The 27,017-nt window shown below is 41.9% G+C and overlaps 1 pseudogene; it reads right to left on the reverse strand.

Annotated features, from left to right (window-relative positions):
• Positions 1-8,308: 8,308 nt before the first annotated feature.
• LOC129352007 (very low-density lipoprotein receptor-like) overlaps positions 8,309-27,017 on the reverse strand; it is a 41,069-nt pseudogene continuing 22,360 nt past the window's right edge.

The raw sequence follows: 27,017 nt of genomic DNA on the forward strand, positions 1-27,017 counted from the left end.
ATTAGTCAGAGTCCCTATTAAACTATTAAACCATCCACTCTTTAATTTTCCTTGTGATCCGTTCTTAGTCTGGAGAATATTCCAGAAAACTGGGTGATGATCTCTGCCTCCAGATGAGGCGTCTAAATATTTAATTATTAAATTAAACATTCAGCTTCAAACTAAATGTTTTCCAGCAGACTGACTAAAGACATTTCTCCCTCTTCCTCCTCTATCAGACCTTCTCTACTCCTGCAGCAGGTTCCTCCATACCTGAGAGCTTCCAGTCTCCAGTGTGGATCCTTCAGTCCAGCCGACAGCAGCTTCACTCCTGAGTCTCCTGGATGATTGTAGCTCAGGTCCAACTCTTTCAGATGGGAGGGGTTGGAGGTCAGAGCTGAGGCCAGAGAAGCACAGCCTTCCTCTAAGACCAAACAGCCTGATAAGCTGCAGACACACAATTCATCACATGATGAGAAAATGAGAACATTGAGGTAGAAACCAAGGACTGAACTGATTGATGGATGGATGGATGGATCGATCGATGGATCGTTCGATGGATCGATCGATCGATCTGTAATTATGTTTCTTTTTGCACCTGAGATGCATAAATTTTTCAAGAGCCCAGAGTTACCTGAGAGTTTCCAGGTTGCAGTTTGGACTCTTCAGTCCAGCAGAGAGAAGCTTCACTCCTGAATCCTGCAGGTTGTTGTTACTCAGGTCCAGTTCTCTGAGACTGGAGGACTGGGAGCTGAGAACTGAGGACAGAGCTTCACAGCTTCTCTCTGAGAGGTTACAGACACTCAGTCTGAGGAGACAGGGAGGAAAATATGTTACTAAATAATTCCTGAAAATTTATGTTCTTTCAGATCATCAATGTTTTATTGGACAGAGAAGGAACTGTCTTATTTTACACAACCTTTGCATTTGTTGTGAACTTCTTCATTCTATAGTTTTTCAACCTCCAGCCATAAAGGACTGAACTACAGGTAACAAAGAGGTTAGAAAGAGTATTATAAATTTCCACAATTAACTTTATTAATCCAGTTTCAACTTTAGCAGTGGAGGAGTTTTGCTGCTTTAATATGTAACACTATGTTGAGATGCTATAGGAAGTCTGTTTCTTCTTTGCTCAACCCCCAATGGGACACTTTGAAGAAACGATGCACCAAAACATAAATTAAAACATGAATATTTACCTCATAATGAGCATATTTTATTAAAAATAAAACAGTGACAATGTGTGTCCTTACAGAGCTTTGTTGGAGGCTTTAACCACTGGCAGCAGCCTCAGAAGAACCTCCTCTGAAGCAGAGTATTTCTTCAGGTCAAACACATCCAGATCTTTTCCTGATGACACTAAGATGAAACCCAGAGCTGACCACTGAGCAGGAGACAGTTTATCTGTGGAGAGACTTCCTGAACTCAGAGACTGTTGGATCTCCTCCACTAGAGAACGATCATTCAGTTCATTCAGACAGTGGAACAGATTGATGCTTTTCTCTGCAGACACATTCTCATTGATCTTCTCCTTGATGTACTGAACTGTTTCATGATTGGTCTGTGAGCTACTTCCTGTCTGTGTCAGCAGACATTGTAGGAGTCTCTGATTGGTCTGCAGTGAAAGTCCCAGGAGGAAGCGAAGGAACAAGTCCAGGTGTCCATTTGGACTCTGTAAGGCCTGATCAACAGCTTTCTGATGGAGAGAATTTAGTTTAGAGTCTCTAGATAATGAAAGGCTCTCAGATGTTTGTTTTTCTTCCATCAGGTTGACTCCAGAGTTAATGAAGGTCCGATGAACATGAAGAGCAGCCAAAAACTCCTGAACACTCAGATGGACGAAGCAGAACACCTTGTCCTGGTACAGACCTCTCTCCTTTAAAGATCTGTGTGAACACTCCTGAGTACACTGAGGCTGCTCTGATATCGATGCCACACTCTGTCAGGTCTGATTCATAGAAGATCAGGTTTCCTTTCTGCAGCTGATCAAAAGCCAGTTTTCCCAGAGACTCAATCATCTTCCTGCTCTCTGGACTCCAGTGTGGATCTGTTTCAGCTCCTCCATCATACTTGACCTTCTTCACTTTGGTCTGAACCACCAGGAAGTGGATGTACATCTCAGTCAGGGTTCTGGGCAGCTCTCCTCCCTCTCTGGTCTCCAACACATCCTCCAGAACTGTAGCAGTGATCCAGCAGAAGACTGGGATGTGGCACATGATGTGGAGGCTTCGTGATGTCTTCATGTGAGAGATGATCCTGCTGGCCTGTCCTTATCTCTGAATCTCTTCCTGAAGTACTCCTCCTTCTGAGGGTCATTGAACCCTCTGACCTCTGTCACCATGCCAACACACTGAGGAGGGATGTGATTGGCTGCTGCAGGTCGTGTGGTTATCCAGAGGAGAGCAGAGGGAAGCAGTTTCCCCCTGATGAGGTTTGTCAGCAGAACATCCACTGAGGTGGACTCTGTAGCATCAGTCAGGATCTCCTTGTTGTGGAAGTCCAGTGGAAGTCGACTCTCATCCAAGCCATCAAAGATGAACAGAACCTGGAAGTGTTCAAAGCTGCAGATTTCTTTGGTTTCACTAAAGAAATGATGAACAAGTTCACCAAGCTGAACTTTTTCTCTTTCAGCACATTCAGCTCTCTGAAGGTGAATGGAAATATGAACTGGATGTTCTGGTGGGCTTTGTCTTCAGCCCAGTCCAGAGTGAACTTCTGTGTTAGGACTGTTTTCCCAATGCCAGCCACTCCCTTTGTCATCACTGTTCTGATTGGTTGATCTCTTCCAGGTGGGACTTTAAAGATGTCTTCTTGTCTGATTGTTGTTTCTGGTCTGTGTGGTTTCCTGGATGCTGTTTCAATCTGTCTGACCTCATGTTCATCATTGACCTCTCCAGTCCCTCCCTGTGATGTAGAGCTCTGTGTAGATCTGGTTCAGAAGGGTTGGACTTCCTGCTTTAGCAATTCCCTCAAACACAGACTGGAACTTCTTCTTCAGACCAGATTTAAGTTGATGTTGACAAACTGCAGCAAAATGTCCTAAATCACAATAACAAAATCAGATTTGAATAAAAAAAATCATGAATTGATTACATCACCATCAGCAAATGTGTAATTTATCTATCAATCAAATCTTTGAAAAATCACTACTGCTCTGCAGACGGTCAGCCAGCTCCTCCTGCTTCATCATCCTCAGGAAGTTCAGTGTGATCTTCATCACTGCCTCTCTACTGCTCCTCCTCTGCTCTTCATCATCACCTTCCAACACCTCATCATCTCTCTGACTCTCTGAGCATTCTGGGTAATCTGGACTCAGAACCTTTTAATCTTCTTCAACTCGTTCTTCACAAAAGTGACAATGTTTTCCTCCAGCAGCTGGAACAGAATAATAGATGGACACATGGGACTGAAATCATGGAGCCAAACACCAGATGGATGTTGGACAGACTGACAGTCCTCTGGTCTACAAAGTGCAGCATGAAGGTGACTTTGAACAGAACTAATGGAAAAGTATTTGTTGTTCATTTACAAACCATAAATATGGAGTCCAACTGTGTTTGATGCATCTGGACAGATGGACCCCTGGGAACCTCTGAGCTCTGCTGGTCCACTCTGTGGAGGAACCAGGAACAATTAGGAAGTCAGGAAATATTCATTCAGCAGTATTTACAGAGGAAATCACCAAGAATTTTACATTAAAAATCCTTAATATAGAAAAACAAAGCATCACACAAACACAGTTCAAAGATAGAAAGATGAGAATTATCTACACTGATGAATTTCAGTAACACCACAATAATCCAGTAACCATTTTAAAACGTTGATTTTGAACTTGGACTTCAAACTGTCAGCAGATCGAATGCTGGTGGAGACAGTTTCCCAGAGCTTGGGGACAGTGGAAGGGAAGGCTCTGTCCACACAGGTCTTCAGGACAGTGTGGGACATCAATCAGTTCTGATGATAGATCTGAGATGATGTGGACATGGAGGAGGTCTGAAATATGTGGGATTGTCCATGTGGGATCCTCGACTGGATGTTGTAGAGAGGATTTTAAAAGAATCCTGTAGATCCCTGGAAGCCAGTGAGCTCACATTGTATCTGTCCACACAGAGACAACCAAAGGTCCATGAAGTGATATCTGGATGTGAGCAGTGAACCATGTGATCTATGTAGTTGTAAAGATTTAATGTTCCTGCTGATCCCATTAAGAACCAGCAGAACCTCTGATGGTCCACATCAGCTCAGTTTGGTTGAGTTCCAGCAGATCTCACCAACCACATCATGAAGCTTTCCTTCCCTGATGAACTGCTCTCACAATGCACACAGGAACCAAGTCCTGATGGACCAGAATGGCTTTACCAGGTATTTCCCAGTGGAAATGTGATCCACTGTTAGTCTGACATGGAGCCAGGAAGCAACAGAACATCATCATCAACATCCAGAGATAAAGATATGAAGGTGTTTTCATGAGAACAGAGCAGCTGATTTCTGTAGATAATGGATCAAACCTCTGGAAATATAACTGGAAACATTTGAGTTCTTACTGGTTCAGTTTAAATAGTTACAGCAATTAGAAACATCTCACCTCTCTGATGGTGGAGATCCAGGAGATTTAAAGTTAATGAAATGCTCCTTTGACCAGTCGCTCTTAAAGGACACACAGCTGGGTTCTGGTTCTGGTTCTGGTTTGATTCTGGTTTGAGTCTCTGATGGATCCTGACAGAAACATGATGATTAAAACTTAATCAGCAAAGAGGAGCAGCAGCAGCTTCATCACCACGTCTGTTCTGGCCTGATATAGTGAACGCTGTGTGAAAAGGGCTGTGGACAGTTAGAGATGGTGACCTCACCTCTGACGTTTGCTCTGGCTCTCATCTTCCCCACACAGAGTGGTTTTAGAGGGAGGGACTCCCTCCTCTCTGTCCTCACACTGATCCATGCTGCTGAATCCACATCAGCTCACACACACTTTCTAGCTTCACCTGCAGAGGAAACACACATCATTCATCTGCACATCAACTCTGATCATCCTTTACATCATTAGTGCTGGAAAAAGATCAGCTGCTCCTCTGATTGGCTCTTCTCTCTGCTTCATATCAGTGTCAGGTGAATGCAGTCAGACAGCAGAGAGGCAGAGGAAGCTGCCATCAGCTGCTGCACTTCTACATCAGTCCACTAGATGGAGACATGGAGCAACATTTACATTCACTGATTCAACCTGAACAACAGGAAGTGTTTTCTGCTCCTTCAAAGATTAACTATTTCATAATCTGACTCAGAAATTGTTTTTCTGACTTTAATGCTGGAGACCAGAGTTTGATTCCAGGAAATAAAACCAAGAATCAATTTGTTCAGAGAAGAAAATAAAGAAAACCAGATGTCCAGCAGAGAACTTCAAATAGCAGAGATTTTGTTTTTTAGCTGAAATCAGAAGTGAACATTTTCTCCAAAAATCAAGTTCAAGTAGGAAACAAAGAAAACTTACAGTTTGTTCAAATGATCCAAAGAGTTGATGAAGAAAATCTGAACAACAAGCTGAGACCCAACAGAACCACGGTAGATCCAGACTGGTGCCACAAATAAACAGGTTAGTTTAAACTGAAAGTGTTAGAGGAGAAAAGATCGTAGACTGGTCAGACTGGTCTGACTGACTGGGAGTCAGAGGAAAGTTATTCTGTAGACGTGTTAAGACAGGATCACTTCTCATAAATATGGATCTGCTGTTATTCTGCTGATCCAGGTTCTGTTCAACACCAATTGAACCAGAACCTTTTTTAACTTGGAACCAACTGAACTCTTCATTAATGGGGATTTGTCTCCCTGGTGGTAAAACTATTACCTGCGTATTGTCTGGTTATTAATATCATGACGTGTTTTTACACATTATGATATTAATGTCATAATGTTAATATCCAAAAGCTCTCTTTTGGATTACAGAGCTGTTTATCCAAAAATTAAGAGACCACTTAAAATGATCAGTTTCTGATTTATTTTTTATAGGCATATATTTGAGTAAAATGAACAATGTTCTCTTTTTCTATGAAGTATTGACAACATGTCTGACATTCCAAGCAAAAATGCATTTGCAGAAAATGAGAAATGGTGAAAATAATAAAAAAGTTGAAGCGCTTTTAAACCACAAATAATCTAAAGAAAACAAGTTAATTTAGAAAAAATACTGATATTTAACTCAGAAGTTCAGAAATCATTTGGTGAATAACCAGGATGTCAATGAGGTTCTCAGTGGTCTCCATTTTTTTTTATTTTTCAGAGCTGGATGACCGCAATAGTAAAAAGTGATCAGAACCAGAACCAGTTCTAAGGTTTCATTTATCAGGACATGAATGACTTTAGGGTTTGTTTGTTTCTGCTCACCTGGAGCTCCAGCCGGGTGGAGTCAGTCTGAGTTCTTTCATCTAAAGAGAACATTGAAGATCCTCCTGGAACAAATGGAGCTTTGGAAAGAAATCAGCAGGAAGTGAAAGAAAAATGGATCTTCATCACTTGTGAAGTGAACAACATGAGAGTTGGATTCAGTGGAGTCACATGAAGATCAGAAAACTAAGGCTGGAATAATAAAACGTCATGTTAAATATTAGCTGCTTATATTGCTCTCAGTGAACTTTATTTGCTGGACTTTGATGAGAATAAATAAAAGCTATGATAATCCTGATGTTACTCTGAAGGAGTGTTTCTTCATCCAGTCATTTATTAAACTTGCCTGATTCTGTCTCACATAAGCTCCACTGGCACATCAATATGTGACTGAACAGTTCAGTCAGTTTAGCTCATTTTAGCAGAGACTGAAGGTAACAGACTGTGGGATAAATTGAGTTGGGCTCATATGAACATTCATGGTTTATCTGCACCAAAGCAATGTTAGAGTGGGAGATCCTTGATGTGGGGTGAGGGAGGTAAACTGGGTTATTGCTGACCAGCAAATCCTTCCCATTTCCTTAAACTACATCCACCTGCAGGAACAAGGAATGTGGCTTTATGTCCACATCTGAAGCAGTGCTGACAGATATCACCCTGCATGCTTGGAATCCTTTAGCCCTCACAGATCTGCCATTAAACTGTAGATATTTAGAACTGCAAAGTGATAATTAATGTAGCTGTCCCCAGTAAGGAACCTGAATTATGTGGAAACCTTAAATGTATGAATTTCTTTGCAGGATGATGCAAATGGCCAAGAGAACAAATGCAGAAAATGCTTTTCAATCTGTACCATTAGAAATGGTATAAATTGCTTTGCAGATCAGACATCAACTCCAACAGGGGGATGGATGGGACAAGAATTTTCCTTCCAAACATAAAAAATTTAGTTTTTACTTTAGACCTGGAAATGTAAATTTGACATAATATTTTCAGAATCATAAGTAGATCTGGTAAGGAAGTAAACCAGAAAGCCCTCATGATGCAACTTGTATATTTGACCCATTTCACTCAAAAACAGAAAAAAATTCAAAGGGATTTTTTAACACTGATGTTTTAATTCAAAATTTCTTTGTGAATCAGTTCCTTCAGATACACATCATTTCATTCTCCTTCACTGTACAAGGCTATAAAAAGTTCACAGCAACAGCACAAACATACAAAATAGTCATTTTTACCAAATTCATGTTTTTCCTCCTCTGCTCTCCTTAAATACATCTGAACTCTGGTGAGGAACCAGCCATAGCAAAAAGATTCAAGTCAGTGTTTACAATCTTATTTACAGAGAACATTGATCAAAGTGCATTGAAGAGAGTCCTGATTTACAGTCACGTCTCTGGGAGGAAATATATTTACACTGTTTACAAACGCTGCAACCATGGTGATCTCAGCAGCAGCAATAATTATAATAATGCAATTAACAGAAGAAACCTTAATGTCAGTCAGCAAAGCATGATCAGAAATATTAACAATCTGTTTCATAATTAAATACTTTTAGTCTCCAGACTTGTTCCCGTTGAGACCTGAGAACTTTGACCCGGTTTGAATCAGAACCAGGAAACGGGTTGATGAAGACGCCTGGTTCTTCAGAGGTTCAGTCCAGGCTGGACATGAAAGACCCTCAAAGACAAACTGTTCTCTGAACAGACGGCAAAGACGACGTCGGAAAAGCAAGAATAAAAATTCCTCAACACTGTGGAGTGAATGTGGAAAACTCATGGAAGTATTCACATAATAAATAACATTTCCTCTTCACCACAGATCAGGACTTAATGCACTTCTGAAGGCATGTGGTTGAACTGTAAGGTCCGCCGTTACGGCGAACCGTTGGCATCGTAACACGGAGGAGGTTTCCGCAAGGAGAAGAAATAAAAAACCAAAATCCTGAGAACGATCAGGATAAATCATCGTCTGTGCTCACTATGGAAATCTGTCAACAGAAACACAGGAAGGAAAAGATGGGATTTTATTTAACTGAGAGGAAATGGCAGCATTTTCAACCACATCACAAAATATTGACTTGAAGATTTCCAAATATCAGATTTTAAAAAATTAAACTCACCGCTGGGTAGGTGTGGCCCACGTTGGCGCCGTGGCGGGTGATGTCGATGTTGAGGTCTTCTTCTGTGGTTTTCAGGTAGACTGGGTTGTCAAAGTTCATGCTCTTCTGGTTCTTCAGCTGCCAGTTCCTCCACATCAGGTAGGGCCCGCTCTGGCCATGGCCAGCAGCACTGCAGCAGAGACACAGGCTGCTGGGAAACAGATTTGACCTCATGTTTGACCTTAGAGGAGGAGGCAGAGGCACTTACAGACAGGTAGGATGGCCCAGGCAGCAGCAGAGCCTCTGGCTGTGGAGTCCACTGGATAGATGTGCTCACATTGGCTTCTGGAAGAGACGACAAAATCAGTAACTTCCATAAACCTTAAAGAGTTTAGGATAGGGTCATGGTCTACACAAAACCTGCAAAACTCATCTTAGATAATGTTCAAGTTTTCTTAGTTCATTGAGCCGTTTTAAGACTTGTCACCAATTCCAAAATAAAATCTAAACAGATTCACCACTGTACAATTGTATAGCTTTGAAAAGTTGAAGTGGAGCCTCCTGCAGAAACGAGCAGCAAGTGGTTTCTAGATTACGGTTGTCTTTTCCAGCAGCCATTGTACAGTGCAAACAGCAGTAAAACCTGCTGGGATGTTTCATTTGGAGGGTTTTTATAAAGGCTCATTTTCTGAAGCAGAAAATATTTGCCAAATATCAGCTTGGTGTAAATCTAAAGCTCTCAATCAAAACGAGCTTCAGCGAATTCCTGCATTAATTTACAAATGCAGAATAGGGGGTAAAAAAGGTTCAATAGCAAAACTAAAAATCTTCCAGCAGGTTTTGAGGTTTGTAAACTACAGTCAGGCAAGAATGTAGGTTTTGTTTGAGCCAAATATTGCATGTGTATTTCCCATTTTCTACCACTAGATGGCGCTCCTGTACTAGATTAATTTGTTAGAGCTTTAAACTCTTCCAGCAGCAGAGAGGTGATGACCGAATGTCACATGGATTGTTCAGCATTTAGCAACAAGTCACAGGGATTCCTCATGTTTCTGATTAAGATCAAAATTACTTCAGTAAAAAAAAACAGGGAATTTAAGTTCTTCCAAGAGTTTCCAGGTTGAAATGATCCAACTGAACATTTATAATCTCAGCTGGATTAGAAGATTTGAGGAATTACAGGTTAATTTCAGCTCTTAGATTCAGATCAGGACCAAAGCAGCAGAAGTTTCAGTTAAAGCAGAAGAGAAGGTTAATCAGAAAAATCTTTGCCAGGAGGAGAAAAACTGGAAGCTACTTGATTTGAGCGCCCAGCATGCTGAGATGACAGCGTTAGGTTTTACCTCGGGCTGCGTTACAGCTTCACTACCGTCCTCACAGGAAGAGTCTGTCACTAGAAGAGCAACAACAAACCTTAAGCATTCAAGGTCGTCCCATTTCTGAGTTCTCTTTGAATGTAGACCAGATCTCTGGAGAGTAAACTGGTTATCTGATGCAAATCAAGAGGATGGGAGAGTCGCTGCAATCTGCATGAATGGTTTCACCATCCTGTAATAAACGACTCACACTGGGAAGTCTGGTCCTTTTGCCTGGAAAGGCCAGTTCATGTGGGGAGGTGTGAATGTGGAACTGAACTCTGGTCCACCTACAAACATCGGCCTGTTTGGTTGAAGTGAAGGCTGGTGCAGTTTGAATGCATATGAACGAACCACAGATTGTTCCTAAAGCAGGAAGTGAACTACAGCGTAGGGCATCTGGGTAAATACAGTGAAACAAATGCTAGCTAGTTTAGTGCTAACAGGAGAAATGGCTTGTGGTCTTTTGCCAAAGACAAAATAAAACTAAAATCTGATGTCACTTTTTGTGATGAAGGTTATTTATAGTAATTTATTGACTATACTGGATCCTTTGGTCTTATTGCACAAGGATCAGAGGCGTCGTCACACTGTGTGCAAACTTCTATTTGAGTTCTGCAGCCAAATCTGGATTCCTAATGTAGAACAAATTGCAGGTCATTTGTTACATCATCCCAAATATAGCATATTATTAGGCTCTGAAAACAGTCAGTAATGATCATATTCCTGTGAATTATCACAATATCAAGAAGCTGCTGACATTTCTGAGGAGCTTTGAGTTTCTCGGTTCTGATCAGTCATTCTGTGAAGAGGAAAATAAAAAACTTTTCTTCATGAAATGTAAACAAACCTGCCCACTCAAAGCATTATGGACTTCAAGTTTCTCATTGTAAGCAATGAGAAACTGAAACATCTATGATTTCAGCTCCCACTGAAGGAAAAACCTCCACTGATCTGTAACGGCGTGAACAATAAAACAGTCGTTTGTCGCTGTGAGTTGAGCTTCTGTTCACTTTGTGTTTCTAACTGGATTAGAGTCGGCCGGAGCAGCAGCCTCACAAAGCTCTACAGTTCCCGGTCGGCCCAGCTGGAAAATGGCTGGACGGGCAGGAATAGTCTTAAAGGGACAGGCACCCATTTCACTGCAACCAACAGAGGTTCAGCCTCCAAATAGGATTTAGGTAAGCTCCCAATATAAAGAACTAAAATTGACCAAGTTTAGGGTAAATACTTCAACGAAATGTGGAAAAACCAGAAACTAAAGGGGAAAATGGAAGCAAACTCAGAAGATCAAGGATGCAGTCGAGCTGAGTGATAAAATTTAGTTTTTAAGGTTCGATGTCTGAAAGATATTGATTCCCCCTGTTCTGTTGGGTTTTTTGAACCGACAACCTCAGCATGTTTTATACTCCCAGTTAAAACTCTTAATCCTCCACAGATTCCAGCGTTTCCTGCAGTTTGTTCTGAGCGCCGTCATGAAGACGGTCCAGCGATCCGCGAGTCCGGCTGGAACCAGAGTCCAATTAGTGCTGCGGATTCAGCTGTCAGGTTTCTGTTGGGTTTTGAAAAGGCTAATCTGTGAAAGGATGCGAAGCCGCAGGAAAAACAAAGCGAGTCTCTAAGCAACCGGTCGTCCAGCAGGAGGAAAGGCCAGCGCCGCTGCTCTGCCTTCACTCCTGCAACCGCTAATTGTTGCAAACAATCCTGGAGCCGCTGCAAACTGGACCACTGCAGACATTTACCCACAACTTAAATTCAAGACGCCGCTTCCTTTTCTCCTCTAGAAGCCTTAAAAACAGGCGAGTGGTTCTTACCATATTGAAAACAAAAAAGACTTCCGCAGTGGAAAGAGGTCGATGTTGAAAAGCTGCAGCAGCAGAATCAGTGTTGCATTTCTGTGCAGAGCTCACCGGGTCTGCAGCGCTGGCCGTCTGCTGCCAGCTCCTGCCTGCAGGACACACGCAGCTGTACTTGGGGGAATGTTTGTTGATCTGTGGAGCAGGAAGACACAAGAAGCTGCAGCCGCCATTTCACTTTTCTCTGTGCACCAGTTGGTACCTGCAGAAAAACAAACAAATGAATCACTGAGTAACTGAAGCCCAAATCAAGCTGGAGAACTGTTCCACACCAGTTCTGGGTTAAACTGGGTGACCTTTGACCCCTCACCAGCCAGCTGGATCAGCTCATGGTAGACGATGACGTCCTGAGGGTCGTTCAGGTTGCTGGCGAGCGTGACGGACATCAGAACCAGACTTAGACTTAGACTTAGACTTGACTTATTGATCCCTTGGGAAGACTCCCTCAGGAAATATAGTTACCAGCAGCTCACAGGCAAAATGTGGCAACACAGTAAGCATACACAAAATACAAAAAAATACAAATTAAATACAAAAGAATATAAATACAACAAAAGGAAATTATAGCAATTTGGTCGATAGATTGACCAGTGATATGGTATTGCACTGTATGGTTTGGCCTGATAAATATGGAGTTCACATTGTAGAAAAACTACTCCTTCTCCCTCTGTCCTGTGTCACCTCCGACCCCCAGTGAGGAGTTGTACAGTCTGAAGGCGTGGGGGACAAAGGAGTTCTTGAATCTATTGGTCCGGCACTTGGGAAGCAGCAGTCTGTCACTGAACAGGCTCCTCTGGCTGCTGATGACGGCGTGTAGAGGGTGGCTGCTATCGTCCATGATGTCCAGCAGTTTGTTCAGTGTCCTCGCCTCTGCCACCGTCACCAGAGAGTCCAGCTTCATGCCGACCACAGAGCCGGCACGCCTGATCAGTTTGTCCAGTCTGGACGTGTCCTTCTTGGATGTGCTGCCTCCCCAGCACACCACGGTGTAGAAGAGGACACTGGCGATCACTGACTGGTAGAACATCCACAGCAGTTTGCTGCAGATGTTGAAGGACCGCAGTCTCCTCAGGAAGTACATCCTGCTCTGCACCTTCCCGTACAGGTGGCTGGTGTGTTTTGACCAATCCAGTTTACTGTCCAGCCACAGCCCGAGGTACTTGTAGGAGCCCACGACCTCAACCTCCGTTCCCTCCAGTACGACTGGTCTCGGCATTGGTCTGGACCTCCCAAAGTCTATAACCAGCTCCTTCGTCTTAGAGGTGTTGAGTTCCAGGTGGTTTGTGTGGCACCAGAGAGCAAAGTCCCTCACCAGACAGCGATATTCCTCCTCTCCGTCGTCCCTGATACATCCGACTATGGCTGTGTCATCAGCATACTTCTGTATGTGACACAGCTCCGAGTTGTAGTGGAAGTCAGAGGAGTACAGGGTGAAGAGAAGAGGGGCCAGCACTGTGCCCTGAGGGGCTCCTGTGCTGCTGACCACAGTGTCAGACACGGTGTCCTTTAGCCTGACATACTGCGGCCTGTTGGTGAGGTAAACTATGGATCCAGGTGACCAGGTGCTGGTCCACTCCATGCTGTTTAGTTTGTCCTGGAGCAGAAGGGGCTGGATTGTATTAAAGGCACTGGAGAAGTCCAAGAAAAGGATCCTCACTGTGCCACTGCCCTTATCCAGGTGGGAGTGGGCCCGGTGCAGCAGGTAGAGGATGGCATCCTCCACACCAACATCTGCCTGGTAGGCGAATTGCAGGAGGTCCTGAGCATGTTCCACCTGAGGTCTGAGGAGGCCGAGGAAGAGCCGCTCCAACGTCTTCATCAGGTGTGAAGTGAGTGCCACGGGCCGAAAGTCATTCAGCTCGCTGGGCCTGTTCTTCTTGGGCACTGGGACGATGCAGGATGTCTTCCAGAGGGTGGGCACTTCCCTTAGCTGCAGGCTGAGGTTGAAGATCCGCAGAGAAGATCTGCAGGCTGAGGTTGAAGATACCAGAGAACTTGTTGGCGCCGAAGATGGCTTTGTTTTCACCGTCCGTCCAGAAAACCCGATCCTGCCAACAGAACCAAACATGGCCGACTTTTACATACTGATCATTTCAGTAATCAATTATTCTGATCAATGGTAATATTTTTTTTTACAGATTTTTATTTGACTAAAGCCTTTTTGTACAATTAGAAATAATTCTGTAAACATTTTATTGCTTAAAACTTTGTATTTTACTGTTATGTTTTATGAAACATTTTGAATTTGCTGAAATGTGCTAAACAAATAAACTTTATTAAAAAGCAGCAGCATTTCTTCAGTAAGTCTAAATGAACGAAAGCTGAAGGCCAAACGAACCTCGAACACGGTGAGAGCGAATGGATGAGCCAGGAAGTCTGCAGACTAAATGAGGCCTAATCGATGTTCTTAGTGACCAGAGGATCAATAAGGCCTTAATCAGCCCAGAGGTTCAAACTGATGAAACATGAGGATGGAGGCTCTATTAAAACATTCCTCACCATCTTCCATGTTCTTTCAGCAAACAGTTGAGACAGAGCTGGTTTTGGTTCCACCACTATTGACCTGCTGCTTTAGCCGCCATTGAAAGTTTTATTAAAAGTCTGTCTGTCAGGATTCCGGTTGTGAGAGCGTGTGCGTGAGAGTGTGAGTGGGAGTGTTACATCTTCTTTCAGCGAGGATCTTCGTGAGGAGCCTGTGGAGCCAGCGCAGGTGACGCTGATTTGCCTCATCAGCGTGCTGGAATATAGGAGCGGCAGAATCCTCCAGTCATCCCTAGATGGTTAACGCTACCGGTAGTCACTCTGGCCTCACCTGTTGAAAACTTGTTTCTTGAACCTTGTTGTGTGACTCGAAGTTACTTACTCTCCGTATCCTGTTCGTTTCCAGGACTTTTTGTGTTCTCGTTTCAAGAAGCTCCTGAGATTGCCTGCCTGCTCCGCCGTTTCCACTGACTCCATCCTGTTCCAACCACCCGAGCTAACTCCTCGCACTCCCTCCGGCACCGTTGCACACCCTCACGCCGGATCCTGACGCCTCACCCCTAAGCTCTGGAAGATCCGCACCAATGTAAGCCAGCTCCTGATTCCTCCTCCGAACTCACATTCTGAACCCATTATAATTCAGCTCTCGTTTCAGGCCAACCTGGTCGAGCGACCCTCGCCGCATATCGAAGTCCAGAGGACTGAATTTTATTTGTCCTGTTGTAAATAAATCACTTACCTTTCTATCCAGTGTGTGGTTACTGCATGTGGGTCCGCAAGTTAAATCAAACCATGTCACTGTCAGTCTGCAGATCATGTGACCAAACCAGAAAACACACTGAAAACATAGAGAACAGCAAGAAAAAGGGAAAGTTATCAAAAATGTTCATACTCGAGGAAAGTATGATGTACTCCAAAATATGCTAAAGTAAAGTAGTGAAGTATTTTTACTTTGTTACTATACAACACTGAATCAAATAAATGCACCACAAGATTCATTGTATTTCATTGAGATGTTAAGGAACAGACCACCACAAGGTCCAGATTTTGTGAAGTCAATGAAAGCGATTGATGGTTTTAAATACTTTACAAAAGAAGTAAAATGCTTTTGTGTGAGTCAACGTGTCTCCTGCATCAGGTAAAGCTGCAAGTCTTTCAGGTTTTGTTTTTACCACCTTTGCACATCTGATAGGCAACATTGTTGCCATTCTTCTTGACAAAATAAAAAAAACAAACTCATCCAGTGTGAATGGAGACTGTCTGTGAGGATCGATTTACAAATCTTTTAAGAGATGTTGAATTGAGGTTTGGATTTTGTCTCTCATTCTAAATCAGGACATGGTTTAAGTAAATGAGTAGTTTTGACTGCGTGTCTAGGGATGTTGTCTGAGGTTTGTTCTCTAACAAACATCTGAGTACATCAGTCGACTGCTTTCTGACATCTAAAAATCATTTTATTTGGAGGAATCAAACTACAGCATATTTAAATTGATCTTTTTCTTAAGAAAACTTGAAAAACCATAGAACTATCTTCTTCCACTTTGAAATTATACATTGTCTTGTGTTGTAGATAATGTAACATCCATTTGCTGCTGTAATGAGACAAATTATTGAAAACAGTTCAAGGATAAGTAATCTTTTGTAAGGCCCACTACTTCAGTTTGGTTTAAAACATGGTGGCACAAGGCTGTCAGGTTCACCATCGCCCTCCACCTGGACAATTTAGCTGAACAAAACACCAAGGTCCAATAGGACCGGCAGTCAAAGTCAATAATTCCCCACATTGATCTGTTCTTTTTTTCTGCTTTCTCGTGGTCTCAAAACACAAAAGACTTGACATGTGATGTTCTCTTTGATAACTGCCTTTTCGGACGGCAATTGTGAGCTGATAGAACCAATGAACAAATTGATTTACTTGGTGCTTGTGAAAGGTAGTTTCTTGTTTCAAAGGCTCCTGAAGTTGTCCACAGATCTCAGTCCTTGCACCTTTTTCAAACGTAGCAGCAGGTGTTTTATTTCTGGCCGTGTCTTTTTGTCTTTCAAATATCCCTCTTTGACAAAATCCTTCAGAGCCACTGAAGCAGAAATAAAAGCCCTTTGTGGGATGGCTCACTCTGCCAAAGTTTTATAGAGTGGACTTTAGCTCTGGCATATTCTTGTTCATATCCACATGTATTCCACACTCAGCACAAGACTAAGAAATCATGCAAGAATAACATGCAAGAAAGAGCATGACATGTACCGACCATCAGGCATGGAGTCTTTGAAATATAAACTGATTGGGTCTGGTTTTAATTCACAAAGTCAACTGAAAATAGCAGCACATGAAGTCACAAAGTTGATAAAAGTCTGTCTTTAAAACATTACTAACCTGTTTTTCACTTTTTGTCAAAAGATACTCAAAAGTTGTTGGCAGGTGGGAGACAATATGAATCTAACTGGTCAGTGATGTTGCCACGGCCGTTTAAAAGGTTTAGAGGTCGACATAAAATGTTTGTTCAGATTAAGGAAGATTGTCTCCATTCATGTCTGAGCAGTCAATGACGACTAATCTGTGATTTGGTAAAGCAAAATAATCCAAATCAGAGCAGAAAGCAGATGGCAATAAATTCATGCAAATGCAAATCTGCCCATCAATAATTTGCACTTGCTTATGCGACAGGTTGGGGTTGTTTTTAGTTCAGCCACAAACACAGAACATGCAGGAAAATGTTCAGAGAGAAAGATGTGCTTCTTTCACTTTTCATAACTTGACTGAGTAAAAACAGAACTGAGCTTCTGAATGCATATGATGCACAATTGTAGATTCCTAAAGGCCACAGAATAATGCGTTTCTGTAGCTTGTTGATTTTATATCACAGAATGACATTAATGCATCAAAAGCATTGAAAGCACTGATTAAAGTTTAGAAGGGATACGATTGGACAAACTGTGTGAACAAATTAAGGGGCAAAATCACAAAGATATTTCCAGTAGCTAATTGTGTGTGGACAATTTCAGCTAACTCTGAAACCAGCAACAGAAACATGTTTTCTAATTTCTTCACAAAGCCAATAGTCTTTCTCAGCTTCTCAGCAGTTTGTTCACTGATTTAGTTGATTGTGTCCTTGTCTGTCTGTCTATTTACATAAAAAGTAGTAAAATAGTAAAATAGTTGCAGAATTTGAAAAATGTGAATTTATTTGCACAAATTAGATTTCATGGCAAAAATACTGTGTGGTTAGAAATCCTGACAAATGGGAAAATAAAACGGTTGGCAACTCAGGAGTGTCAGAGACGTTGAATTAATCTTCTCCTTTATTGAGGTATCCCTTGTATTGTTACAAATAATTTCTCTATTTCTTCCAACAGATGCTTCACATGATCCTGCAGAGATTACTAAACTCAATTCAACAAATTTAACTGAGCACAATGTGGGTGAGTTGAACTGAGGAATCTTCTGCTTATTATGCTGATGGCGAGAAAAGGGATATCCAAGGAAAATGTTGAAGAGTCAGCTTCCTCATCATTGACTTTATACTATGCTACTATTAACTTGTACTTGTATCAAACTTGGAGACAAAATAAAACATGTGTCCAATTAATAACTTGTCTGTGGATGCTACTTTGGGACACAACAGTGGAGCAGTCCAGTCCCAACAGTTCCCCCAATAGTACCATAAACACTGGTACCACTTGTACCATTGTTTACCATGTTGTCCTTGTCAAACAATGTCCCTGTCCCTTTACCATCATTCCTCATTTCACAATGAGAACAGCCGTCAAACAGGACAGAGAATTAGTTTTTTTTTTAAATTAGCACTAGATCTGCCAGCCACATTCCTGCACATATGCCAAACATACATCCAGCCCCATTACACACATCTTCACAAGCTGCACCTCATCATGTTCCTGCACCTTCAGCAGAGACACAGATGCAACCAATTCAATAGCATCTTCAAAATAACAGCCACAGATTCACCTGCAGCAGAATGTATGAAGAAAATAATAAAACATATTGATAAGGGCTGATCATCATCATCAGTCGTGTTCCTACAATGTCACTGCTAGTGCATGTTTTTGTGCTCAAATAAAGCTGAGGACAATAATATCTGTTTAGGTAAATACATTTTAATATCTTACATTTATTTTTTATCAATTATTCTCCAACAATCATTTTTACAAATACATGTAACCATTTAGAAAGGAAAGAGAAGAAAAATGTTGATCTTGAAATGTTTCTATGCAGATGATGGAGAGAGAGGAGCAGAGCTGCAGAGAGGGTTGAGACGAGGCTTTATTCACAAGATCCATCTAATGGCCTTTACCACACAAAACGGGAACATTTAGGCATCATGGCTGAAAATGGTTCTGATGGCCCAAATCCAAGACCAGAGGAGAGTAACAGGTGTTTTCCCAAAGCTTACTGGTTTGGTTTACTGTCTAATGGAGAGAAAGTGAAGGAGATTGGTTACTGTATTCCAGAAATACTAACAAAGTCTATTGTTTTGCATGAAAACTCTTTGGAGAAGCTAAAGTTCCTGCCACGTGGCTTGTGGAGGGAATAATAACTGGCCATGTCTTTCAAAAAACACCGAAGCCCCATGAAACCAGTAGTTGTCACATAAACGCTTCTCTGATGTGGAAAGAAATGTGGCTTACGCCTCGGTAAGACTATTGATAGTGAACTGCAGAGAACCAGCAGCTGGAAAAGCAACTGGAGAAATGTGTTGGCTCCAGTTATTGACTGCATCCTCTTCCTTGCAGAGAGAAACTCGCCACTAAGGGGGGAAATTGTCAGCTAGGAAATCCTAAAACTGGAGCTTTTCTGTGAATCCTGGAGCTCAGAGCACGATCTGATGTCACACTGGCAGAACATGTTAGAAAAGGCTGCAAACTCCAAACAAACCCCTGGATATCTGACATGCTGCTCAGAATGAACTGCTGGATTCAATATCAGAGTGTTTGGGCTAAATATCTGCCCAGACCAAAGCCTCCAAGGACTTTGCAGTGGAACTGGAATATTTCAAAGCAAGAGCAGGCCTCAGTCATCATTCCATATATTGATACAGATGGGAAGAAAAAAGTCACTATTGCAGAGTCTTTGTGGGTTTCACTGCTGTGAAGGACACAACTGGGAAAGGCCTCACACTAACAGGGTACTGGAGAGTTTGGGCTTGGATTTGGCTGATTGTAGAGGGCAAAGTTACCATAATGGCTCTAATATGAGGGCAATAAACAAGGCTGCTGAAGCTTTAATACAGCAAAGATGTCCAGGGCTCCATTCATCCCCTGCTGCAGCCACAGCCTGAACCTTTTGTTATGTGATGCAGCCTCATCTAGCAGAGAGTCAAACTGTCTTTGGCACTGTCCAAAGATTGGACACCATCTTTGGGTCTTCTGTGGAGCATTTTATCAATAGTTTTACTGATATGGACATTTAATGCTAGTGCAGCACAAGTTAGTCTGGATCTTCCTGCAGCTTTAGATCACAGTTTTCTTCCTCTTAAACATGAATCTCTTTGAAGCCACTGCTTTCATTTCTTGTTGCTTTCATCGGCTGTAGGGTCAAAGGTCAAGCTGGCGTCTTTCTTTGCCATCTTTTGTGATAATTACAGCAAGATGAGAAACTTGTGTTTCAGCAGCAGGAATGTTGTAAAGATGGATTGGCGACAGGATGACATGGGAAGCGATTCACATGAGTTTAAATGGAGTTTGAGGCCTGAAGCATCAGAGAAAGTTTGGATGAGACGGATAACAGGAATTTGGTCGGCATCTCTCAGAAACAGAGTCGTGTCATCAGCAACTGGACTGATACACGTTTCTCCATCAGCAACTGGGATGCTGCGCATTTTGTTTCCCAGAATAAATGTTGCAAGAAGTTGGGCTGCCATCAGGAATAAATAGGGGAAACTGGGCGGCCAGTCTCTCTCCTCTGGATACTGGGAATCTGGGACAGGAACCAGTTAACACAGCAGTTACCTTCTTGTAAAGAGGCTGGATATGAAATATGGCCTGAAAGCAAATGTTTCTAAGCTCCCATACGTAAAGCCGTCCTCTAGAGTCAGAAGCCTTATAAAAGTCCAACAAGCAAATCAAGCTGTTATCATTGATTGGTTCTGAAGGGTCCAGTAGATCCAGCACAAGCCTCAGGTTGTTTGTGTCTGTGGGACATGAAGCCTGATTGAGATTCATCAATAATAGAACTGAGGGTTTGTTTCATTCTTCTGGCCAAATCCAAACTTTCCAGTCATTGTTCAGTCAGCAAATAGGTCTCCAGTTGTCAATGGGTAACTTGTCTTTGCCAGCCTTTGGGATCAGAGTAATAAGGCCTTGTGTTAAAGTAGGAGGCAATTCTCCACCATCAATACTTTCTGAAAGAGCCTGAGAATAAAGGGACTCACATCTTTGACACATTTCTCATCAAGCTACTTGACAGCCCATCACTACCTGCTGATTGGTTGTTTTGAGGCTTCAAATATCCTCTTCTACTTCCTGTAGCGTGAGGTTAGCATCACACATGTTGTTCTCAGATCAACTTCACAATGTTTCATGGAGTCAATCAGAAAAGAAGCTTTTTCATGGGAGTCTTCAGAGGAGTAGAGGTTGTTGTAGGAACTGGAACCAAATGAACCAAGAGTTTTATGGTCTGATACAATCTTGTCATGAACTTTAAGTGAGTCTAAAGTCTCATGAAGTTTAGATTGTTCTAAACCAAAACAGTAGGAAGAACACTGCTCCCCTTCCTCCAACCATCTGGCTCCAGGCCTGACAAACGCGCCTCCAGCTTCTGTTTCTATATTTCATCCAGTTTAGTTTGACCTTCACTAAGGAGAGAAAGGTCATCCTCATGAAGGTCATCATGGCTGATCCTGGATAAAGAAGCTGTCTGAGAGCAAAGACTTTCTTCCTCTTGCCTTCTCTTGTCTGCAAGGTTCCTGCTGAAGGATCTGCTGGATTTTCCTCTGTCATATTTGAACAGTTCCCAAAAAGGACTAAAGGAGTTTTGTCTCCAGGCTTTTCCTCCCAGCGGGATTTAATCAGGGACCTGATGCTTTCAGTAACATCCTCATATGAGAGAAGACTGTTGTTCCTCTTCCAACAGACGGCTCTAGGAATGCCGGGCGTCCAGAGCCAAAGGCTTAACGGGATTATTTCACGGTCAGAGAAAGGAGCAGGGTGCGTATCAATATTAACAGCAGCAGAACCGACTGGCTTTGATACCAGCCAAAAGTCAATACGGACTTTTTAGAAAAGTCTTTGGTAGGGAGGAAAAGATCCGGTTTATTGCTGCCGATTTCGATACCGATCACCATGAGGCCCATCTTTGCTGATCGCCTGGATCCGCTGATTATTTTTCATCTTAGTTAGAAATGATACTATGTGATGTGGCGAAATTAAAATGGATCTGCTTATAAATTCACCTCATTAACGTAAACATGCAACAAACTTGCAGGCACAAAACAGCAGCTACTGAGTCAAAAGAAGAGAAAAACCTGCAACCAGTTCAACAACATGAACAGTAAAGTTCTCTGTAGCATAAATTATACATGAGCCAATAATCTCCCAACATTATTAGATCAAATAATGTCCAGTAAAACAGGGAAACATTCATTCAAAGTAAAAATGCAGCTTGAACCAAAATCTATGATCCAAAGTTAATGAATCAAAACTTCCTGAGAAAAGCTAATGATTAACACTGGTTAGATAGCAGAATAATGCAGATTATGGATAGCTAGATGATAAATGCAGGTATTGGTTAGCTAGATGATTAAAGCTGGCTCTGGTTAGCTAGTTGATTAACGCTGGTTCTGGTTAACTAGCTAAGTAATGCTGGTTCTGGTTAGCTAGTTGATTAATGCTTGATCTGGTTAGCTAGCTAATTAATGCTGGTTCTGGTTAGCTAGCTGATTAACGCTGGTTCTGGTTAGCTAGCTGCGTAATAAAGGTTCGGGTTACCTAGCTAAATAATGCAGATTCTGGTTAGCTAGTTGATTAATGCTTGATCTGGTTAGCTAGCTGCATAATGCAGGTTCTGGTTAGCTAGCTGATTAACGCTGGTTCTGGTCTGCTAGATGATAAATGCAGGTATTGGTTAGCTAGATGATTAAAGCTGGTTCTGGTTAACTAGCTAAGTAACGCTGGTTCTGGTTAGCTAGTTGAATAATGCAGGTTCTGGTTAGCTAGTTGATTAATGCAGATTATGGTTAGCAAGGTGATTAATGCAGGTATTGGTTAGCTACATGATTAACGCTGGTTCTGGTTAGCTAGTTGAATAATGCAGGTTCTGGTTAGCTAGCTGATTAATGCTTGATCTGGTTAGCTAGCTGCATAATGCAGGTTCTGGTTAGTTATCTGATTAATGCTGGTTCTGGTTAGCTAGCTGGGTAACGCAGGTTCTAGTTAGCTAGCTGATTAATGCATCTTCTGGATAGGCAGATGATGAATGCAGGTGCTAGTTAGCATGCTGATTAATGCAGGTTCTGGTTAGCTAGTTGATTAAAGCTTGATCTAGTTAGCTAGCTGCATAATGCAGGTGCTGGTTAGCTAGCTGATTAACACTGGTTCTGGTTAGCTAGTTGATTAATGCTTAATCTGGTTAGCTAGCTGCATAATGCAGGTGCTGGTTAGCTAGCTGATTAACGCTGGTTCTGGTTAGCTAGCTGCGTAATAAAGGTTATTGTTAGCTGGCTGATTAATGCAGGTTCTGGTTTGCTAGCTGATTAACGCTGGTTCTGGTTAGCTAGCTGCGTAATAAAGGTTCTGGTTAGCTAGCTGATTAATGTTTGATGTGGTTAGCTAGCTGCATAATGCTGTTTCTTGTTAGCTAGCTGATTAATGCTTTTCCTGGTTAGCTAGCTGATTAATGCTGGTTCTGGTTAGCTAGTTGAATAATGCAGATTCTGGTTAGCTAGCTGATTAATTATTGTTCTGATTATCTAGCTAATTAACGCTGGTTATGGTTAGCTAGCTAATTAACGCTGGTTCTGGTTAGCTAGTTGAATAATGCAGGTTCTGGTTAGCTAGCTGATTAATGCTTGATCTGGTTAGCTAGCTGCATAATGCAGGTTCTGGTTAGCTAGCTGATTAATGCTTGATCTGGTTAGCTAGCTGCATAATGCAGGTTCTGGTTAGCTAGGTGATGAATGCAGGTTCTGGTTAGCTAGGTGATGAACACTGGTTCTGGTTAGCTAGTTGAATAATGCACGTTCTGGTTAGCTAGCTGAACAATGCATGTTCTGGTTAGTTAGCTGATTAACCCTGGTTCTGGTTAGCTAGTTGAATAAAGCAGGTTCTGGTTAGCTAGCTGATTAATGCTTGATCTGGTTAGCTAGCTGCATAATGCAGGTTCTGGTTAGCTAGCTGATTAATGCTTGATCTGGTTAGCTAGCTGCATAATGCAGGTTCTGGTTAGCTAGGTGATGAATGCAGGTTCTGGTTAGCTAGGTGATGAACGCTGGTTCTGGTTAGCTAGTCATATAATGCAGGTTCTGGTTAGCTAGCTGATTAATGCTTGATCTGGTTAGCTAGCTGCATAATGCAGGTTCTGGTTAGCTAGGTGATGAATGCAGGTGCTGTTAGCAAGCTGATTAACGCAGGTTCTGGTTAGCTAGGTGATGAACGCTGGTTCTGGTTAGGTAGGTGATGAACGCTGGTTCTGGTTAGCTAGCTACATAATGTAGGTTCTTGTTTGCTAGGTGATGAATGCAGGTGCTGTTAGCTAGCTGATTAAAGCTGGTTCTGGTTAGCTAGCTGAATAGTGCAGGTTCTGGTTAGTTAGCTGATTAACGCTGGTTCTGGTTAGCTAGCTCATTATGGTTAGTTATGGTTAGCTAGATTATTAAAGCTTTTTCTAGTTAGCTAGCTGGTTAACGCTGGTTCTGGTTATCTTGCTGAATAATGCAAATTCTGGTGAACTAGATTATTAATGCTTGATCTAGTTAGCTAGCTGCATAATGCAGGTGCTGGTTAGCTAGCTGATTAACACTGGTTCTGGTTAGCTAGTTGATTAATGCTTGATCTGGTTAGCCATCTGCATAATGCTTTTCCTGGTTATGGTTAGCTAGCTAATTAACGCTGGTTCTGGTTAGCTAGTTGAATAATGCAGGTTCTGGTTAGCTAGCTAATTAATGCTTGATCTGGTTAGCTAGCTGCATAATGCAGGTTCTGGTTAGCTAGCTGATTAATGCTTGATCTGGTTAGCTAGCTGCATAATGCAGGTTCTGGTTAGCTAGGAGATGAATGCAGGTTCTGGTTATTTAGGTGATGAACCCTGGTTCTGGTTAGCTAGTTGAATAATGCAGGTTCTGGTAAGCTAGTTGATGAATGCAGGTTCTGGTTAGCTAGTTGAATAATGCAGGTTCTGGTTAGCTAGGTGATGAATGCAGGTTCTGGTTAGCTACTTGAATAATGCAGGTTCTGGTTAGCTAGGTGATGAACACTGGTTCTGGTTAGCTAGTTGAATAATGCAGGTTCTGGTTAGGTAGCTGAACAATGCAGGTTCTGGTTAGCTAGCTGATTAATGCTTGATCTGGTTAGCTAGCTGCATAATGCAGGTTCTGGTTAGCTAGGTGATGAACGCTGGTTCTGGTTAGCTAGTTGAATAATGCAGGTTCTGGTTAGCTAGGTGATGAATGCAGGTTCTGGTTAGCTAGGTGATGAATGCTGGTTCTGGTTAGCTAGCTGATTAATGCTTGATCTGGTTAGCTAGCTGCATAATGCAGGTTCTGGTTAGCTAGGTGATGAATGCAGGTGCTGTTAGCTAGCTGAATAATGCAGGTTCTGGTTAGTTAGCTGATTATGGTTGGTTCTGGTTAGCTAGGTGATGAATGCTGGTGCTGGTGAGCTAGATTATTAATGCTGGTTCCTTTTAGCTAGCTGATTAACGCTGATTCTGGTAAGCTAGCTGATTAACGATGGTTCTGGTTAGCTAGCTGAATAATGCAGATTATGGTTAGCAAGATGATTAATGCAGGTATTGGTTAGCTACATGATTAAAGCTGGTTCTGGTTAGCTAGCTTATTAACACAGGTTCCATTTAGCTAGCTGATTAATGCAGGTTCTGGTTAGCTAGCTGAATAATGCAGATTATGGTTAGCAAGATGAATAATGCAGATTATAGTTAGCTAGCTGATTAACGCCGATTCTGGTTAGCTAGATGATGAATGCTTGATCTGCTTAGCTAGCTGCATAATGCCGGTTCTGGTTCGCAAGGTGAATAATGCAGATTCTGGTTAGCTAGCTGATTAACGCTGGTTCTGGTTAGCTAGCTGATTATGGTTGGTTCTGGTTAGCTAGGTTATGAATGCAGGTGCTGTTAGCTAGCTGATTAAAGCTGGTTCTGGTTAGCTAGCTGAATAATGCAGGTTCTGGTTAGTTAAATGATTAAAGCTTTTTCTGGTTAGCTAGCTGGTTAACGCTGGTTCTGGTTATCTTGCTGAATAATGCAAATTCTAGTTAGCTAGGTGATGAATGCTGGTGCTGGTGAGCTAGATTATTAATGCTGGTTCCTTTTAGCTAGCTGATTAATGCTTGTTCTGGTTTGCTAGCTGCATAATGCAGGTTCTGGTTTGCTAGCTGATTAACGCAGGTTCCATTTAGCTAGCTGATTAATGCTGGTTGTTGTTAGACAGCTGTGTAATAAATGTTCTGGTTAGCTAGCTGATTAATGCTTGATCTGGTTAGCTAGCTGCATAATGCAGGTTCTGGTTAGCTAGCTGCATAATGCAGGTTCTGGTTAGCTAGTTGATTAATGCTTGTTTTGGTTAGCTAGTTGATTAATGCTTGTTTTGGTTAGCTAGCTGATTAATGCTTGTTTTGGTTAGCTAGTTGATTAATGCTTGTTTGGTTAGCTAGCTGATTAATGCTTGTTTTGGTTAGCTAGCTGCCTAATCAAATCAAATCAAATTTTATTTGTATAGCACATTTCAGCAGCAAGGCATTTCAAAGTGCTTTACATCATAAACACAGAGTCATGCAACATATAATAAACAATACATTGTTACATATTAGATTTTAAATAAAGTTCTAAACAGGTGTGTTTTTAGTTGAGATTTAAAGGAAGTCAGGGTTTCTGCTGTTTGTTGAATAATGCAACAAACAGCATCTATGCTTTCAGCATAGATGCTAAAAGCTGCTTCTCCTCTCTTGGTTCTGGTTCTGGGGATGCAGAGCAGAACCAGAACCAGAACCTGAGAGTCTGGAAGGTTGATACAACAACAGCAGATCTTTGATGTATTGTGGTGCTAAACCGTTCAGTGATTTATAAACTAACAACAGGATTTTAAAATCTATTCTTTGAGCTACAGGGAGCCAGTGGAGGGACTTTAAAACTGCTGTTATGTCTCTATCTTCCTGGTTCTAGTGAGAACAGGAGCAGCAGCTTCTGGATCAGCTGCAGCTGTTTGATTGATTTGTGGGTCCAGCAATGGTTCTGGCTTTAGAGTTGATGTGCAGATTAATCCTCTGATTTTTTAATTTTCTCTGAAAAGAAGCTGAAAACTTGTTCCATCAGCATTAGATTGGAGTTCAGGTGGAAACGTCACAGGAGGGTTTGTGAGCCTGTCAACTGTTGCAAATAAAGTTTGAGCATTATTAATGTTTTTGTTTATGACATCTGCAAAGAAAGCCTCCCTTGCATGTTTTAGTGTTGAGTGATAGTTACGTAGTCTTTCTTTATAGATGTCATTATGAACGTGAAGTTGAGTTTTGCTCCATTTTTGTTCTGCTCTGTTGTCTTGCAGACCGAACTGTTTGTGCTTTCTCCATGGAGATTTCTTCCTACCAGACACAACCTTTACTTTAATTGGAGCAATAGAATCAATGATATATGAAACTATAGACTGAAAATCATCTACCAACTGATCTACATCATTACAGCTTAAGGGTGAG

The sequence above is a fragment of the Poeciliopsis prolifica genome, unplaced genomic scaffold (assembly GCF_027474105.1).
Source record: "Poeciliopsis prolifica strain line A6 unplaced genomic scaffold, Auburn_PproV2 SCAFFOLD071, whole genome shotgun sequence".
In the NCBI taxonomy this organism is placed as follows: domain Eukaryota; kingdom Metazoa; phylum Chordata; class Actinopteri; order Cyprinodontiformes; family Poeciliidae; genus Poeciliopsis; species Poeciliopsis prolifica.